The 20,109-nt window shown below is 40.6% G+C and overlaps 1 protein-coding gene across 1 annotated transcript in view; it reads right to left on the bottom strand.

The window, feature by feature from the left end:
* The window catches only part of LOC131165752 (dolichol-phosphate mannose synthase subunit 3-like), a 68,722-nt gene extending 60,496 nt beyond the window's left edge, over window positions 1–8,226 (bottom strand). Inside the window, exon 1 of the mRNA XM_058123788.1 lies at window positions 8,155–8,226. The gene's annotated coding sequence lies outside the window, so the exon portion shown is untranslated. The remainder of the gene's footprint in view (window positions 1–8,154) is intronic.
* Between the last annotated feature and the right edge of the window lie 11,883 nt (window positions 8,227–20,109).

Below are 20,109 nucleotides of genomic sequence, written 5' to 3' on the forward strand. Positions count from 1 at the left end.
ATGGTGTAAATGATTTCTTTTAACTCATATGTTTTATTATTAGCCATTTCATACTTGCATCAACCATGATAAATGTGGAATTTCGAAGTCGTTTTCTATCTTATCTTCATGATGGATTACAGGGGAAAGGATATCATGGCTAGAGGGGATAATCATGTGGATACCTCCAACAAAAATGATATCGATGCCTCGACAGTGCTGCACAGTATAGCACAGTAGGCTAGGAAGGAAACCTGGAGGGATTCCCAAGAGCAGGATTAGCTATTGGCTGATAGGGGCCGCACGTTCCAGCAGTTTACCCGGACGAGTCTGCTGGTATTTTTAGGAGGAGCGAACCCGATTGCAGCTGAAGATTGGGTTTAGGAGATAGAGGAGCTTTTGGGTGTGATGGAGTGCACAGAGGAACAAAAGGTGCGATTTGCCACCTTTAAATTGGTGGGGGAAGCAAAGAGGTGGTGGAGATTAGCAAAGCTGGTGGAGGAACAATGCCCAAGACATGCATCTAATACTTGGAGCCGTTTCAAGGAGGTTTTCTTCGACAGATACTTCCCTGTTGCCACTTGAGAGGCGAAGGCAGAGGAGTTCCTACATCTAACCTAGGGGCCTATGAAAGTGCAACAGTATGTGGCCAGTTTTGTGGAGCTATCTTATTTCGCTCCGCACATGATCCCAGATGAGCCAAAGAAGGCTCGGATGTTTGAAAGAGGTCTGAGGCTGGGTGTACGTGCACAAGTGGTGGCATTATTAAGTCAAAGTTTCTCTGAGCTAGTGGGCAGGGCCATGGTAGTCGAGGCCAGTATTTAGGGGGGGGGGGAGAGCAACAAACTAGAAGAAGAGGCCCTTGCCTCAGGGGTTTCAATCTAGCACCAACTAGAGTTCATGGAGGTGACCTGGTAATTTTATGGGCCAGTGACAGGAGATGGGATCTCAAGCGTCTCAGGGGAATCTCAACATTCTACCTGTCTCAGATGCCATAAGAGGCATTAGGGCGAGTGTAGGGTTGGATTAACTGGCTGTTACCGGTGCAGTGGGACAGGACATCTGGCGCGGGACTGTCGCGCGACATTGAATTACGCACCTCCACAACATTAGTATAGGGGAGGTAACCAAACACCCTGAGGTGGTCACTAAAGGGGCATTGCCCAGGCGCGGGTGTACTCACTGACGCCGGGAGATGTAGAGAATACTGGTGATATGGTGACATGTATGATTTCCATTATGTCAAATAGTGCTATTGTGTTATTTGACTCAGGTGCAACGCACTCATTTGTGTCTTAGGGATTTATTAAACTGTGCGGGGTAGAAACACACCCATTAGATGCCAAGTTAGTTGTGATCACACCGACAGGGTAAGTGGTGGTGTGCAACAAGGTGATTAGGGATCACCTAGTGGAGATTCAAGGAAGAAGGCTTCCTGCTAGATTAATTATTTTTGATATGCATGGATTCGACATTATTTTGGGGATGGATTGGCTAGTATCTAACTATGCGAGTATCGATTACCACAGGAAGGAGGTAGTGTTCAGACCCCCAGGGGAGCAGGAATTTAAATTCGTCGGGTTATGTGTGTGCTTTGCACTACAAATCCTTTCAGCGATGCAGGCAAGAAGGTTACTTCTAGAGAGTTGTTGAGGGTACCTGGCATGTGTGAAAGAAGGACCAAAGGAGGGACCTAAGCTGGAGAATATCACAGTGATAAGGGAATTCTCGGATGTGTTTCCTGAGGACTTACCGAGATTGCCTCTTGATCGCGAGGTGGAGTTTTCCATTGACTTAGCTCCAGGGACGGCATTAATTTCTAAGGCGCCTTACAGAGTGGATCCGATTGAACTCAATGAGCTAAAGGAGCAGTTACAGGAACTTCTGGATAAAGGTTTTATCAGACCAAGCGTTTGGCCTTGAGGAGCGTTGGTGTTGTTCATAAATAAGAAGGATGGGTCGATGAGGATGTGCATCGACTATAGTGAGATTAACAAGGTGACAATGAAGAAAAAGTACATGTTACCTCATATTAAAGACCTATTTGACCAGCTGAAGGGCGCTCACGTTTTCTCTAAGATTGATTTGTGATTCGGGTGTCATTAGTTGAAGGTGAAATCATAAGATGTATCGAAGACAACTTTTCGAACCCAATATGGCCATTAAGAATTTTTGGTTATGCCATTCGGTTTGATGAATGTGCTTACAACATTTATGGACCTGATGAACAAGGTGTTCCATGAGTACTTATATCAATTCATGGTGGTGTTTATCGATGACATCCTGATTTATTCGAGGAGTTCTATAGAGCATGAAACTCATTTGAGATTGGTATTTCAGGTACTTAGAGAGAAGATGTTATTTTCTAAATTTAAGAAATGCGAGTTCTGGCTGGAACAAATGGCATTTGTGGGACATGTAGTGTTTAGGGAAGGAATTTCAGTAGACCCAAGCAAAGTAGAGGCGATAGTTGATTGGGCGAGACCGAAGAACGTGCATGAGATTAGAAGTTTCTTGGCCGGCAAGGTACTATCGCCGGTTCATCGAGGGTTTCTCTAGGCTGTCAAGTCCTTTGACACATCTTATGAGAAAAAAAGTAGGTTTGAGTGGACTAGTGAATGCGAGCAGAGTTTTGAGGAATTGAAGCTATGACTAGTCACTGCTCCAGTATTGACCATTTCGTCAGGAGAGGGTGGATTTGTGATCTACAGTGACGCATCTCATAAAGGAATTGGGTGTATTAATGCAACAAGGAAAGGTTATTGCATACGCTTCTCGCCAACTCAAGAAGTACGAGAAGACTTATCTGACGCACGACTTGGAGCTGACAGTAGTAGTATATGCGTTAAAGATTTGGAGGCATTACCTATGCAGTGAAAAGTGCGAGATCTTTACGGATCACAAGATTCTTAAATACTTTTTCACTCATAAAGAATTGAACATGAGGCAGAAGAGATGACTTGAGTTGATTAAGGACTACGATTGTACCATTAGTTACCACTCAGGAAAGGTTAATGTGGTAGCCGATGCTTTGAGTCGTAAGTCAGTGGGTGCGTCAGTTTTAGCGGTTGTTGTGCAGCATCAGATCATAATGGACCTGAGGAGGTTGGGTGTAGAGTTAATGGACGGGGATCCACAGGCAATCATGGCTAGTTTGATAATTCAACCAACCTTATAGGAGAAAATTAAAACTGCTCAGATGAAAGACGCAGAATTGATAGAAATTATGGAGAAAGTACGGAGTGAGCAACAAATGGAATTCAATGTTTCTAAGGATGGAGTTCTCAGATTTTGCGCCAAACTGCGTATACCTAATGATGTGGAGATTAAAAAGACGATTCTAGAGGAGGCTCATCGCTCTCTCTATACTGTTCATCCAGGGAGTACAAAGATGTATAGAGATATGTGAGAATCGTTTTGGTGGAGTAACATGAAGAGGGAGATTGCCAAATTTGTGGAACAATGTCTGACATGCCAGCAGGTCAAAGAAGAGCACCAGAGGCCATCGGGACCACTGCAACCACTTGATATTCCTAAGAGGAAGTGGAAGCATATCTCGATGGACTTTGTATCAGGGTTGCCTTCTGCAGTGCATGGGTAGAATGCTATCTGGGTCATTATGGATTGACTGACGAAGACTGCGCACTTCGGTCCGATAAGAGTTAGTTACTCTATGAATAAGTTGGTAGAGCTTTATGTACAGGAAATTGTACGACTTCATGGCGTCCCGGTTCCCATTGTTTCAGATCGAGATCCACGGTTCACCTCTCGATTCTGGAAGAGTTTGCAGGGTGCCTTGGGATCTCAACTCACATTCAGTACCACGTTTCACCCACAGATGGATGGGCAATCCAAAAGGACCATTCAAATTCTATAGGATATGCTGCGGCCGTGTGTGCAAGATTTTGGGGATAGTTGGATTCACTATCTACCGCTCGTTGAGTTTGCATATAATAACAGCTATCAGACCAGTATCGAGATAACAACATATGAAGCTTTGTATGGTTTCCGGTGCCGATCTTTGTTGTACTGGGATGAGGTAGGCGAGCGGCAGATTTTTGGGTCGGAATTAGTTAAGTAGACCTCTGCAAAGGTCTAGCTTATCAGGGAGATGATTAAAGTAGCAGAGAGTCATCAGAAGAGTTATGTGGATACTTGCCGATGGGAGCTAGAGTTCGAGATTAGTGATATGATATTTGTGAGGATTGCTCCGATGAAAGGGGTAATGAGGTTTGGGAAGAAAGGCAAGTTGAGTCCAAGGTACATTGGGCCATTTGAGATCCTAGAAAGGATAGGTCCAGTTGCCTATCGAGTGGCGTTACTCACAGCATTGTCTGGAGTTCATAATATTTTCCACGTATCAGTGTTGAGGAAGTACATGTCAGATTCTTTGCACGTGATAAGTTATGAGCGTTTGGAAATCGAGGATGCTCTAGCATACGAGGAGGTACTAGTTTAGATTTTGGATCGGAAAATACAGGAACTGTGTACTAAAGACATACCACTAGTGAAAGTGCTATGGCGGAATCACACAGTAGAGGAGGCTTTTTGAATTGAGAGCTCGGTCGCCTGTAGACAGTGGGAAAAGTTATTTTAAGCAATCGGTCGACCGTGGACAATCAGTTCATTTTCTATTCGGTCGCCCGGACCAAGTCAACATGTTGACTCTTTACACATTCGGTCGCCCGAACCTATTTTGAACTTAAGAGTTCGGTCGCCTGAACCCCTTTCAAAATTCAAGTTAAGTTCAGATTGACCTCATAAGTTATTTCTAACTTCTCCCAAATTTCTTTGGCACTCTTGCAGCCCATTATCCTATTAAATTCGTTTGCGTCTAATGCAAAAATAAAGTGCATTCATGGCACTTGAATTTATTTACATAAGCTTCATGTCAGCCTCATTCATTTCACTTTCTTCCTTAGGGACTTCTTTATTTTCAGTAAATTTAGTAGGCACGTAATTTCCTTGGACAACAACTCTCCAAGCCCTCCAATCCATGGTTTGTAGAAAAATTCTCATCCTTTATTTCCAAAAGGTATAGTTAACACTGCAAAATATTAGAGACCTTGTGGATGATTAACCTTCACCAAATGGGGACACACCTAGGTTTGCCATTTAGATCTTTGTGCAACTATGTAACGACAAAAAAAAAAAATTATTATTATTATTATAAATTAATTAACTATTATTAAGAAAATTAATTAAATTAGGAAATTTGAGGATTGTGGGTATATATATATAAAAGTATATTTATAAGTATATATATAAGTATATAAAAAGTATAAAGTAAGGATAAAGGAAAGAAAAAAAAAAAAAGGAAACTTAGTGCTTAAGTTCCTGGAGCAAGCAGGAGAGAAAAGAAAAAAAAAAACTTCTCACGTTGCGCAGAACAGGAAAGAAAGGGAAAGAAAGAAAGAGAGAAAAAAAAAAACTCTTTCAGCTCACGCTCTCCACTCCTCCTCTCTCTACGATTTTATGGCGGATTTTCACCCAATTGAAAATCCGAAAATACCACTAGACTCCATTCTTCGCCACCGACATATCTACCGAAGTGGATTTGTTGTAGGAGCAACGTGAGCATATCTCCTAAGTTAAGGCAAATTCTCATTCTTGCCTCAATTTTTCTTAAATTTTAAGTCAAATTGACGATTGGACACCACCATGCGAATCTAGGAATGATTCTTTACAAATCTAACGGAGCGGATTTCTCGTGGAATCGTTGTAGGAATAGCCCCAAAACTAGGATAAATGAGTTATTTAGAAATTAATTGTTATTTAATTAATGTAAATTAGGAAAGGTTAAAATAATATTTTATTAGGGTCGATTTGATTAAATCAGGGTTCGGGTGAGTGCCGCGGGTATAATTTTGGGAGCCCTGTAGGCGTGGTTCAGGGAATCAGGTAAGAGAGAATAAAATTATATTAGTATTTTATTAAGGTGAACCGGTTATTTACGAGCGTATGAAATTTATTATTTATCTATATAATTTTTAGAACCGTCTGAGTACTAGAAAATGATGATTTTGTTTAAGGTTTATATTTGGGATAATTGCATATGATATTAAATTCGTGTGACATGGGAACAATTTTTCCTAATAAATTGAATATGAATTACTGTAGTATTTGGATTTGCATGTGGAAATGTATTGATTTGTCGGACTACTGTGTGGGAATGTATTGTTCTGTTGGATACCTGTGTGGTAATGCATTGATGCATCTGTGTGAACTAATTAGTGTGGTTATTCGTATGCATCTCAATATACCGTTAGCACGAGGAGGTTGTTATATTGACTAGATATAAATCATGATATGACGTTGGCAGGTCGAGGAGCTCGTCATATTATCATTTATATGGGGTAGGACATTGGCAGGTCGAGGAGCTTGTTCTACTAATGTACGACAGGTAGGTCATGGGGATTGGATATTAGTGAATAGTGGTGCTTGTGTGGGCCACGTGTCGCAGAAGCTAGAGTGGTGCTTGCATGGGCCACGTTATATCCTGTGTGGATAATGGCGCCTGTATGGGCCATGTTATGCATCTTGTGTGGATGGTGGCACCTGTATGGGCCATGTTATGTACCTTGTGTGGGTAGTGGTGCCTGTGTGGGCCACGTACTGATATGTACGCAGTTGCTCTATGTGGGCCACGTATTGAGGTCATTGGAAGATGAAGTATGAGATGTATGATTCCTGTGTGGATGTGTTGTGCGCGTGTGAATTTAATTAAAACATAATAATAATGGTATAGCATATTGTGAATGCATGTGTGTGCATGAGGCGAGGTAAATATACCACTGGGGGCTTGCTGAGAAAGGCGAGTGCTCTGCTAGGTAGTTTCTTGGTATCAGTGCAAAGGGATGCTACTTCTATGGTGGGTAGACATCCCGATTTTTGGAAACCTTCGCCTTTAAAATAATAAAGATGTGTATACTAGCGGCAAGGTGATTCTTCACCTGAGGGCTTACTGAGTAAGGTGAGTGCTCTGGTAGGTAGTTTTTAGTACTAGAGCATAGGGAAGCTACTTATATGGGCGGGTAATCTTCCCTATCTTCGGGGACTTTCGCTTGCATAAAAATTATGTACTTGTGCATATTGGATGTGTGTATGATATTAGATGTCGGGGATGTTATTAATGGTACATTTTCTCAGTTGTTATTGATATTATGTGAGAAGCAGTTTATTTTGATATGTAAATATTAAAACTCATTTGTCACACACTGTTATAATTTATTCCACCCTTACTGAGAAGTGTCTCACCTTAGTGGATTAACAACTTTTCAGGTTCTTCTGGAGATCAGGTTTGAAGGCTTAGGCTGAGATTGTATTTGGTGGTTTTTTTTGGGGGGTATTGTGATATACTGGTATATATATATAGATATATATTTGTACTGGGTTATGTTTAAATACTAGTTGTGGATACGAATATCTGGATGTTGTATTGTTCGTTTTTGGGCTGTTATATAGAATTCTAGTATTTATTTGAGGTCATTTATTTATATTTCACTGCGTGCATGTTAATTATGGTATCAGATACAGGTGATTGGAACACGTGGCACCCAAGATCCACTTGGCGGGTTTGGGGCGTCACAAACTACTTATTAGGATTTATTGCAACCTAAGCTCTGATACCAATTGAAAGTTAAGGTTTAATCCCAAGAGGGGGGGGGTGAATTGGGTATTTTAAAATTTTTTGCACGGAAGCTTAATCAATTTTAAAACTAGTTTTACACATGTTTTAATTCTTAACAGCAACAATATTCCCAATAGACAATTTGATCAATATATATATATATATATCTTTAAATTCTAAATAGTATGAGCTATGATTAAAATATGAAACCAAACTTCAAGGTATTGACAGTACTTGCAGCATATTAATATTGATAAAAAAAAAAAGCTCAACCACACAAGAATTTATGCTAGAACTTGAATGAGTAATGAACCAATATAATAAGACACTAGCAGATTAAATCATACTTAAATTCGTAACTACAACAAAGTTTGATCAATATGGGTATTCAAATCATTCCTAGCATTTACAAATCAAAGAAAAACATTCACAGAATACACAACAGATATATTTCAAGATAAATATGCTTGGAAAATAAAAGATATAAGGGAAAGAGTGACACTATAATTTTTTACAAGGTTCGACAACCGTGCCTACAGCCTTACCTTAAGCAACCTGCTATGAGGATTCACTAATCCCTCCGTTCACTAGGTAGAGACACCTCTCTCCTTCAGTTGGTGGGGAAACCTGTCAAGTGGAAACAACCCTTTTGCTTACCAACGACTCAATCACAGAGCCGTCACTTTACACAAAGAAATCAATAACTGATTTTTGTACAAAGAAAACTCTCTAACTAGAGCATATTCGTTCACAATAAACACTACAATACTCTAAAAAGATATCTACTAAGAAGCTCAAAGAGATAGACTCAGTTTTCTAGGTTTTGAAAGCTTAGAACTTGAAAGAATAAACTAGAAAAATAGTTTCAACAAAAACAGTGCACAACAACAATTTTCAATGTAAATCAATGTGTTCTGGTTACCCTAACATGATTATTATTGGCTATTTATAGTTGGATTTGAATTATGACCGTTTGTGTAAGTTTTGGTAACATTAAATTTAAAAATTAGAAAGATTTTCAACTGTTCGCGAAACTTATTGCACGCTTCGGTCAACTAAACTGGTAGCTCGGTAGCCTGAACCAATTAAGTTATGAATTTCAAAACAAGTAGTAGCCTTTCAGTTAGCTTAACTCTACGTTCGGTCGCTCAAACCAACATTGTATAGAACTTTATAATGGCACTAGCCATTTAGTCGACTAAACCATTGGTTCGGTCGCCCGAACTCTCTGATGTCAGACCAGTTTATTCAGACTTTTGCCTTCGGTCAATTGAGACTTGCCTCAGACGCCTGAACACCTTGAAATTCAATATTTCTTTATCTTTTTTATTCCAAAACTGATTTTTATCCTTTTAAAATATCATTTGGACTTTATAAAAATATTTTCCAAGATTTGAAAGGTATACAAGGTCTGAATAAATATTCTAAGAGTTTCAAAACAAACATCAATTGAAAAGTACTTACATGAGACCTATTTTACAATACACATGAGAAGCTAACTAGGTCTTCATATCCTTAAGCTTGATCTTCATCCAAGCTTATATTCAATAGCCATATGTGATTTAGTTGTGTTCTTCATGGCTTTCCATTATTCATCTTTCATTGTGCTTTATTTATTTATTTATTTATTGAAATACCTGTAAACAACTTGATAACATAATTAGATGTCTTGATTTGTCATTATCAAAATGAGATTAAGCCTTGTTAGGCCAACAGACGTAACTCCCAGAGCGGATCTCAATTACAGTCTTAGAAGAGGAAGGATGTGAAGTGTTTTATGTAAGAACCCAGAAAATATAAAAGAGTTTCTGCGAATTTCGTCAACGAAACCATATTTCGTTGACGAAGGCAGTAGACTTTTCGTCGACGAAATTTAGACATTCGTCGACGAAGAGAAGCCGAGAGGTCTGGAAAAATGGAAATATTAGACTTCGTCGACGAGGCTGCCGACATCCGCGATGAAAAACTCGACTTTTCGTCGACGAAGGAACTTTTCGTCAACAAAAACTAGGCAGGTCAAAGGGGAATAAAAGGAAAAATTTGTTTTCTTCTTCATTAAGATTCCCTACTCTCTTTCTCTCTCTCTAAACTCTCTCTCTCTCTCTCTCTCTCTCTCTCTAGATTTCCTCGTTGGTTGTTTATAGAATCGGAAATCCGAGGTTACCACGAGGATCGTGGAAGGATTCTCTACAACTTCTATGGATAGGAATCTCGTTTCGGAGATTTTCGGGTTTCGGCGTAAAATCGAGGTAAAGCTCAATTTTCGTTTCTGATCAGGTAGTTTTGTAGAAGAATGTCTCGTGAGTATATTCTGTATTGGGATTTATAGGCTTTGGAACTCAGTTCGCTGTTTAGGAGCCTTGGAGTTCGGGTTTTGCTTACGGGGTTGAGGTAAGGGGAAACTGTGTTATGTTAGTTATTTTTGAAATCGGACTCGGTGGAACTATGGTCCATGGTCCTGTGTGTGTTTTGATTACTCATTTGGGGGGATCTAATAGAGAAAATATGGGTTTTTCATTATTACAGTTTTGGGAAAAAGGGGGCGATGGGCTACATCCTTGGTTTTGATGAAAACCTATGTATATATGTGATTTATACCGCATGAATGGGATGGTTGTGCCTTGACTTTGTATAAACTGTATTTGTTTGGAAAATCATGATTTAGACTACCAAATGGGTGTGGTTTGATTGGTTATATGAGCATGCATGTGTGTGTGATATGTTGAAATACTAGTAGGAACACGGTTCCGAAATTATTCCAGGTACTGAGAGTGTCCGGCTCTATATCCGAGGGCGTGAGCCTTTCCGACAGATCAGGCCGCAGGGTGTGGATCCACCATGTGAGCGCCGGTACGACGCAATGGGAGTCGAGGACTAGCTATGTGCCGGTTAGCGCCATGCTTTGCGGGTTGGCTGCGAGCCAACGCCGGAATGCAGATCCGGCTTCGTGTCGAAGAGTGTGACGACACTAGGCTGATCATGTGTGTGTATATGATGGAACGGAGCGGATGTGATCGCTTGTTCTTGTGACCGGTGTATTGAGAAAGCTGAGCTGATGGGATCGCTAGTTCTGGTTACCAAGTTACTAATCATATGTTGTGTGTACTTGTAGGCACTGTGTGAATTAGTACTGGATTGCATTTAACTGCGTGTATGTTTTGTCATGATAACACTCAAATGCCACACACTGATATAACCTGTGTTCTTCCTTACTGAGAGGTGTCTCACCCCTACTATACGTACATTTTTACAGGTCCTTTGAGTAACCGGAACTAGCGTCCTGGTGTGGGGAGCGTAGAGGCTGGTGTACTGTGTTAGCGCTTAGGTAAGTGCTAGGACTGTAGATATGTTGGGTTGTTTTTGGGCACCTGGTTGTACGTTTTGTTAGAGCTATGTATTGCTCTTGTATAGACTCTGGTATGGTACTGCATATATGATATATTGATGATTTTCCGTTGCATATATGTTTGTGTTTGGATGCTGTTTAGGGTGCCTGGGAACCCCATAGGGTCGGACCCTCATCCATTATACTGTATCATTTTGCACCGTGTATGATACAGGGACAGAATGGGTTACATTCTCACCTTTGGGTCCCACTTTGGGGTTCGGGGCGTGACATTTTAGGTGCGGTAAAATTAGGCACATAAAATTGGAATGACCGAAGTGGAAGAAAGGGAATTCTAAAAATTAGTAGGGTATGTCAAGATCTACAAATGTAGTGGAAGGAGACTCAGGGAGCAGTGATAGTGATATGTTATATGTTTCATCGGGTCTGGAGTGCATGACAGATGATTCTTGGATCCTAAATACCAGATGTTCTCATCACATGATAGCAAATAGAAAATGATTCAACACCTACAGGTCAGTTAATGCTAGTTGTGTTTTAATGGGTAATGATATTTCATGTAAAATAATTGGTATTGGAAATGTCTAAATCAAAATGTATGATGGTGTTGTGAGAACTGTATGTGATGTAAGGCATGTACCGAACCTAAGGAAGAATGTTTTTCATTAGGCACTTTAGATTGTAATGGATATACTTACAAGTCTGAAGGTGGGGAAATGAAAGTGTGTGAAGGTGACTCGATGGTGATGAAAAGAGAAAAGATAGTGGGAAATATCTATACACAGCAGGGTGTTACAGTTATAGGTAGAACTACAGCTGTAGAATCTGAGTCCGATATTTACTAGCATATGCGGTTAAGGTGTCACGACCCGCTCATTTTTCATATATATATATATATATATATATATTTTAATATCAACATCAAACATCACAACCCAGCAGGTCACAATCCACATGGACCCGTGGGTACCAGGGATACATTAGAACATACAGCAGAAGCCTACGCAGCAGAAAATATAAAATCATATACATCTCGTCATAAGGTGCAATACATCATACCAGAGTACTACCAAAACTATCTCTCAGTATATATACATCCCAAAAATAAATCTAGGGACAATTCCCACAAAAATCCTAACTATCCATACCAAAAACTTACCCTTCCAAAGAGGGCAAACACTGCTCTAGATCAGCGGGACTTTTCCCGCTCTCCTATCAGGGGCTCCTGAAAAATGTATAAGATTTAGGGGTGAGACACCTCTCAGTAAGGGAAATAAACTAATACTAGTATGTGGCAACATGAGTAATTCGTGTTCAACATATATCATATATAACACATTTAGTACTGTTTATCAAATCTGGAAAAACATATATATAAATCAACATGGCAGAACATATTGCATTTTTATAACATATCTCATCTCATATCATAATAATAATATCATAAAACAATCCTGGTAGGTTAGCTGACTGTTGTCATGTACTACTCCCACATGACTGGGTTGTGTGGCCCAAAGGCGAGACCTGACAATGGTTGCCCGACCACTGTCAAGTCAATAGTCTAGTCTGTAGGTCCGATGGGTCTACCCAAACTAGTCCGTACACCAGGGACGATAACAGCACACTTCTTAAAATAACCACATCGACCATCCAATCTCACACCACTCCGTATAGCGGCGTTAACACAGATATCATGATCACGAAGACCATGGACACATAGCAACGGCACCGTGCAAGTGCTTGTAGTAACCGGAAAAAAAAAATATATATATATAATAATAATAAAATAATAAAATAAAATTAATTAATTAAATTAACAAGTAAAATGAATAGTATGATAAGGAAAAAATATATATATATATATATATATATAAGTAAGTTATTATGATATGCATTTAATATAAAGGTTAAAGGTGTATATATATATATATATATATAGAAAGTGGAAAGCTTCTTCAAGAAGCTTACTTGGATTTTTTTTTTGAAGTGCTCTCTCTCCTACGACTCTCTCTCTCTTCGATTTCGGGCTAATTTTACACCGGATCGACAAACCGAAGCCACCACGACGCTCTTGACGAAGTTCTCTACAAGTCTGCCGGAGTGGATCGTCAGGGAAACGAAGTTGGATTTCATCCCAAATCCAAGGTAAGGCTTTATATTCAATATTTGGATTTTTGACAGTTGAAGAAAGTGATATACACGTAAAAATACTGAACTTTAATACTGAAAATTTTCAGTTCCAAGGTGTTGATTGGGAACGTTGGGAATCATCCCTAAGTTGAGGTAAGACTTTTTAAGTCGAATTTGACTTAGTGGTAGTTATAGAAAATGTTGTACGTACGAAAATACTAAACTTTAATTCTGCGAGTTTTCATTTTCAGGGTGTTGAGTTGAGAACCTTGTGGGTACGGGGAAGATTTTCTTAGGGGCTTTTCAGGAATCAGGTAAGGGGATAAACTAAGCTAGTTTTGTTTTGAGAAAATGTATGTATATATATGTAGCATCTGGTTTCAGGAAAAATAAATATATTTATATATATGATTTATATTTGGAAAATACTGTTTAAATGATGATATGTTGAATACGTAGAAAATTTGTTTAGTGTGGCATGAGTATAAATATGTTGTGAAATACTGTTTTTTTGGGAATGGGGACGATATGGATTTCTATGATGGAAAACCAGCGTACGGGCCAAGATATTTTTATATGTATATGTGATTTGCCGGCGTATGGGCCGTGCTATGTGCATGAGATTTGCCGACGTACGGGCCGTGCTATATGATTTGCCAGCTTACGGGCTGTGCTATGTGATTTGTCAGCGTACGGGTTGTGCTATGTGATTTGCCGGCGTACGGGCCGTGCTATGTGGTTTGCCAACGTACGGGCTGTGCTATGTGATTTGCCGGCGTACGGGCCGAGCTATGATAAAATGTGTAATACCGGCGTACGGGCTGATGATTTTCATGATACACGTATATATGTGAAATGATATGATTAATGTGAAAATAAATGATATGAGATATTTATGTATCACGGTTTTAGTATATGTATATGATATCAGAACCTGGTTAGCTTGGTCTAGGCTAGCACTTGCACGGTACCGTTGCTATGTGTCCATGGTCCTCGTGATCATGATATCTGTGTTAACGCCGCTGTACGGAGTGGTGTGAGATTGGATGGTCGATGTGGTTATTTTCAAGAAGTGTGTTGTTATCGCCCCTGGTGTACGGACCAGTCTGGGTAGACCCATCGGATCTACAGACTACTGTTTGACTTGGCAGTGGTCGGCCAACCATTGTCAGGTCCCGCCTTCGGGCCACACAACCCAGTCATGTGGGGGTAATACATGACAACAACCAGCTAACCTACCAGGATTTTTTTTATGTTATTATTATTATGATATGAGATGAGAAATGTTTATGAAAATGCAGTATGTTCTGTCACGTTTTGATATGCATATGTTTTCCCAGATTTGATAAACAGTATTGAATATGTTATGTATGGTATATGTAGAACACAGAATACTCATGTTGCCACACACTGGTATTAGTTTATTTCCTTTACTGAGAGGTGTCTCACCCCTAAATCTTATTAAATTTTCAGGAGCCCCTGATAGGAGAGCGGGAAAAGCCCCGCTGATCTAGATCAGTTGTTTGCCCTCTTTGGAAGGGTAAGTTTTTGGTAGGGACAGTTAGGTTTTGTAGGGGATTGTCCCTAGATTTCATTTTTGAGATGTATATACTGTGAGATAGTAATTGTACTGACTCTGGTATGTGTTATGCACATTATGAAGAGATGTATATGATTTTATACTTTCTGCTGCGTAGGCTTCTGCTGTATGTTTTGTTATATCCCTGGTGCCCACGGGTCCAGGTGGATTGTGACCTGCTGAGCTGGGATGTATGATGTGATGATAATTTATTTATATATAAAAAAAAATATATGTGAAAAAGGAGCAGGTCGTTACAGTGCTTGTCTAAACCAAGCCAACCAGGTTCTGATATCATATACATATACTGAAACCGTGATACATAAATATCTCATATCATTTATTTTCACATCAATCATATCATTTCACATATATACATGTATCATGAAAATCATCGGCCGTACGCCGGTATTACAGATTTTATCATAGCTCGACCCGTACGCCAGCTACACATAGCACAGCCCGTACGCTGGCAATCATTAATCACATAGCACGGCCCGTACGTCGGAAAATCACATCTCATAGCACGGCCCATACGCCGGCAAATCACATAGCACGACCCATACGCCGAAAAATCACATCCATATATATATATATATGAAAACATCTCGGCCCGTACGCCGGTTTTCCATCATAAAAATCCATCTCATCCACATTCCCAAAAAACAGCATTTCACAACATTTTTACTCATGCCACACAGTAGATTTTCCACATATTCAACATACGATCATTTTCACAGTATTTTGCAAATATAAGACATATATATATATAATCATATATATTTTCCATAAATCAAATGATAACTATATATATATATATATATAAACATTTTCCAAAACAATACTAACTTAGTTTATCCCCTTACCTGATTCCTAGAAAGCCCCTAATAAAATTGCCCCGCACCCGCAGGGTTCCTAACTCAACATCTTGAAAATGAAAAATTCTAAAATTAAAGTTCAGTATTTCGAAGTATACAATATTTTCCTTAACTGCCAAAAACCCAAATATTTGGTAGAAAGTTTTCACCCAAAAGCATTCAAATTTAACACCTGAGGGGTTCCCTGACCAATACTCTGAAACTGAAAACCTCCAGTATTAAACTTCAGTATTTTCATGCGCACAACTAGCGCAAGACCAAATATGACTTAAAAAGCCTTACCTCAACTTTGGGATGATTTCCAACTAGCTTTCTCCCACGATCCGCTTTAGCAGATTTGGAGAGAACTCCGTCAGGAGCGTCGTGGTGACTTCGGATCGTTGATCCGGCGTAAAAATAGCCCAAAAAAATGAAGAGAGAGAGAGAGAGTGAGCCGAAGGGGAGAGAGAGAGAGAGAGAAAGCGTTGGCTTCTTTAAGAAGCCAAATTATTCGGATTTTTCATACTTATAGGACAGCTGAATTTGTCGACGAGTCCGACCTTCGTCGATGAGTTCTTCACAAATTTTGTCGACGAAATCCACCCTTCGTCGACGAAATTCAGTCGGCTCAAAAACCCCTCTTAGTATTTTCTTGTCGACGAAGCCCTGTGTTCGTTGACAAAATCACTGAATCCTTCTTCGACGAATCCCTTGTATTCATCGACGAAATCCTGCTGAACTCCCCCATTCTTCTTTTCTTTTAGCCCGTCCAGAATTCAATGTCGTCGACGAAGTCGACGGTTTCCTTCTATTTCTGGTCTCCATTTCCCTCTCTTTATTATTCTTTAACTACCATTTTATTCGGGTTGTTACATCCTCCCCTCCTTATAAAAATTTCGTCCTCGAAATTTACTATTCACATAACTCGTCGTCCCTTAATAAAGAAAATAGTTTACTCATTTATTACCTACCCTCACTTATGGCGGAGGAATACCGTGGTTACTTTTCAAGTCCTGGAAGATTACATGCACAAAGGAAAACTTCCTTCAGAACTAAAATACTATGCTAATTAAACCATTACATGTACCTGCAAAAGAAACTACTTAACTACTTACTTTTATCCACTCAGACCTCTTGATTAAATGCGGATATCTCTGCTTCATCTGCTCCTCGAATTCCCAAGAAGCCTCTTCTACTGCATGATTCCTCCACAAAACCTTCACCTGAGGAATCTTCTTATTACGTAATTCCTGCACCTTCCTATCCAGAATCTGTACTAGTACCTCCTCATATCCCAGTGAATGACTAAGCTCCAATTCATTGTAACTGATATTATGAGAAGGATCTGGGACGTACTTCCTCAACATAGCGACATGGAATACGTCATGGATCCTGGACAACACAGGTGGCAAAGCTAGTCTGTAGGCTACCGGTCCCACTTTATCTAGAATCTCAAATGGACCGATAAACTTAGGACTAAGCTTACCCTTCTTCCCAAATCACATAACCCCTTTCATCGGAGCTATCTTAAAAAACACATGATTGCCCACATCAAACTCTAAATTCCTGGGGCGATGGTCGGCATAACTCTTCTGTTGGCTCTGAGCTGCACTGATCCTATCCCTGATAAGCCGGACCTTATCACACGCCTGCTGCACAAGCTCTGGCCCCATAACTCACCGCTCACCCACTTCATCCCAAAACAAAGGAGATTGACATCTCTTACCATATAGAACCTTAAATGGTGTCATGCCAATTCTAGACTTATAATTGTTATTATACGCAAACTCTACCAGTGGCATAAACTGAGTCCAGCTACCTCCAAAGTCCAATACACACGCACGGAGCATGTCCTCAAGTATCTGTATCGTCCTCTCATTCTGCCCATCTGACTGCGGATGGAATGCCGTGCTAAATGATAACTGAGACCCCAAAGCCTCCTGCAAGCTCCTCCAAAATCGTGACGTAAATCGTGGGTCTCGATCTGACACAATAGATACTGGCACTCCATGAAAACGAACTATCTCCTGAATGTAGATCTCCGCTAAACGGCTGAGGGAGTAGCTGATTTTGATAGGAATAAAGTGGGCGGTCTTCGTCAATCAATCAACAATCACCCAGATGACATTCTGGCCATATAACGCCGTCGGCAGTCCTGACACAAAGTCCATCGATATGTGATCCCACTTCCACTCCAGGATAAATAACGGCTGCAACTGCCCTGCTAGCCTCTGGTGCTCAACTTTCACCTGCTGGCACGTCAAACACTGTGCTATATACTTGGCAATCTCCCTCTTCATACCACTCCACCAGTACGACTCTCGTAGATCTCTATACATCTTCGTACTACCGAGATGAACTGTATACAAAGATCTGTGAGCTTCCTCTAGAATGGTCTTCCTGATCTCAGTATCGGCAGGAACACATAATCTGGAATGGAACCGCAAAGCTCCATCATCTGCAATACTGAACTCCTCCCCCTGCCCACTCTATACTCTGTCTATCACCTCTGCTAATTCTGGATCCTCCTTCTGAGCGACTTTAATTCTTTCCTGTAGAGTAAGCTATACCACAAGGCTGGCAATACACACTGGGAGATCACTCTCCACCAATTCTATGCTGAGTCTCTCCAGATCCATCATAATCGGATGCTGGATCTCCATAGCTGCTAACACCGGTTCCCTGAATTTCCTGCTCAACACATCAGCTACCACGTTTGCTTTCCCTGGGTGATAACTGATGGTACAATCAAAATCCTTTATAAGCTCCAACCACCTTCTCTGCCTCATATTCAGTTCCTTTTGCGTGAAGAAATACTTTAAGCTCTTGTAGTCGGAGAAGATCTCACACTGCTCGCCGTACAGGTAATGCTTCCAGATTTTCAATGCGTGTACTACTGCAGCCAACTCAAGATCATCGATAGGGTAGTTCTTCTCATATTCCTTCAATTGTCGGGATGTATATGCCACTACCCTGCCATGCTGCATCAATACACAACCAAGTCCCTTCAAGGACGCATCACTGTAAATGACATACCCTTCACCCCCAGATGGGATAACCAACACTGGCGCTGTGACTAACCTCTACTTCAGCTCCTGAAAACTCCGCTCACAGCTGTCATCCCACTCAAATCTGACATTCTTCCTCGTCAGTCGTGTCAAAGGTCCACCCCTCAACAAAACGACGGTAATATCCCGCTAGCCCCAAGAAACTCTGGATCTCTTGGACATTCCTCGGTCTAGCCCAGTTCACCACCGCTTCAATCTTACTGGGATCTACAGAAATAACATGCCCTAAGAACACGACCTTCTCAAGCCAAAATTCACATTTACTGAATTTGGCGTACAACTTCTTCTCCCGAAGTGTCTGCAAAACCTACTTCAGGTGCATCTCATGCTCCTCATAACTTCTCGAATAGACTAGTACATCATCAATAAACACAACAACAAACTGGTCTAGCTATCGGTGGAAGACTCTGTTCCTTAAGTCCATAAATACCGCAGGGGCATTCGTCAAACCAAATGGCATAACAAGAAACTCGTAATGCCTATACCTGATCCTGAAGGTCGTCTTCGAGATGTCTTATGCTTTCATCTTCACTTGATGGTAGCCGGATCTGAGGTCTATCTTCGAATACACCAGTGTACCCTGGAGCTGGTCAAACAAATCATCAATACGGGGTAGAGGATATTTGTTCTTGATGGTCACTTTATTAATCTCCCTGTAATCTATACACATCCTCATAATCCCGTCCTTCTTCTTCACAAATAGAATAGGAGCTCCCCAAGGAGATACACTAGGTCGTATGAAGCCCTTATCAAGCAGATCTTGCAACTGATTCTTCAACTCTGCTAACTCCACTGGTGCCATTCGGTACGGTACTTTAGAAATCGGCGTCGTACCGGAAGGTAGATCAATAGAGAAATCTACCTTACGGTTGGGTGGCAAGCCTGGTAACTCATCAGGAAAAACATCTGTAAACTCCCTTACTACAGGCGTGCTATCAAGTTTCGACCCATTTTCTGACATCTCTTTCACAACAGCCACAAACCCCTGACACCCACTCAGTGGTAGTCTCTTGGCCTGAATAGCTGAAACTAGCTGAGGCGGGGATTGCACTCGTGACCCTACGAACTTGAATTCTGCTTCCCCTAAAGATTTGAATATCACTTCTCGTGCACGATAATCTATGCCGGCAAAATTAGCTACTAGCCAATCCATGCCAAATATAACGTCAAACCCGTGCATGTCTAACACTATCAAATCAGCAGACAATATTTTCTCCTGAATCTCTACTGGGCAGTCGCAGAGTACCTTACTACACCTCACTACTGATCCAATCGGCTTAGATACTAACAATGAAACATCTAATGATTGTGTTTCAGCCCCACATAGTTTAACACACCCTGAAGACACAAACGAGTGTGTAGCTCCTAAATCAAATAATGCAATAACTTTAAAAGAAAGCATAATCACCATACCTGTCACCACGTCACCTGTCATCTCAGCCTCACCTGACGTCAAAGTGAACACCCTGGCTGGAGCTGTATTCCTCTGTTGGCCCCCACGTGGTGCCTGATAACCTCCC

This window comes from Malania oleifera, chromosome 10 (assembly GCF_029873635.1).
Source record: "Malania oleifera isolate guangnan ecotype guangnan chromosome 10, ASM2987363v1, whole genome shotgun sequence".
NCBI classification, from domain to species: Eukaryota; Viridiplantae; Streptophyta; class Magnoliopsida; order Santalales; family Ximeniaceae; genus Malania; species Malania oleifera.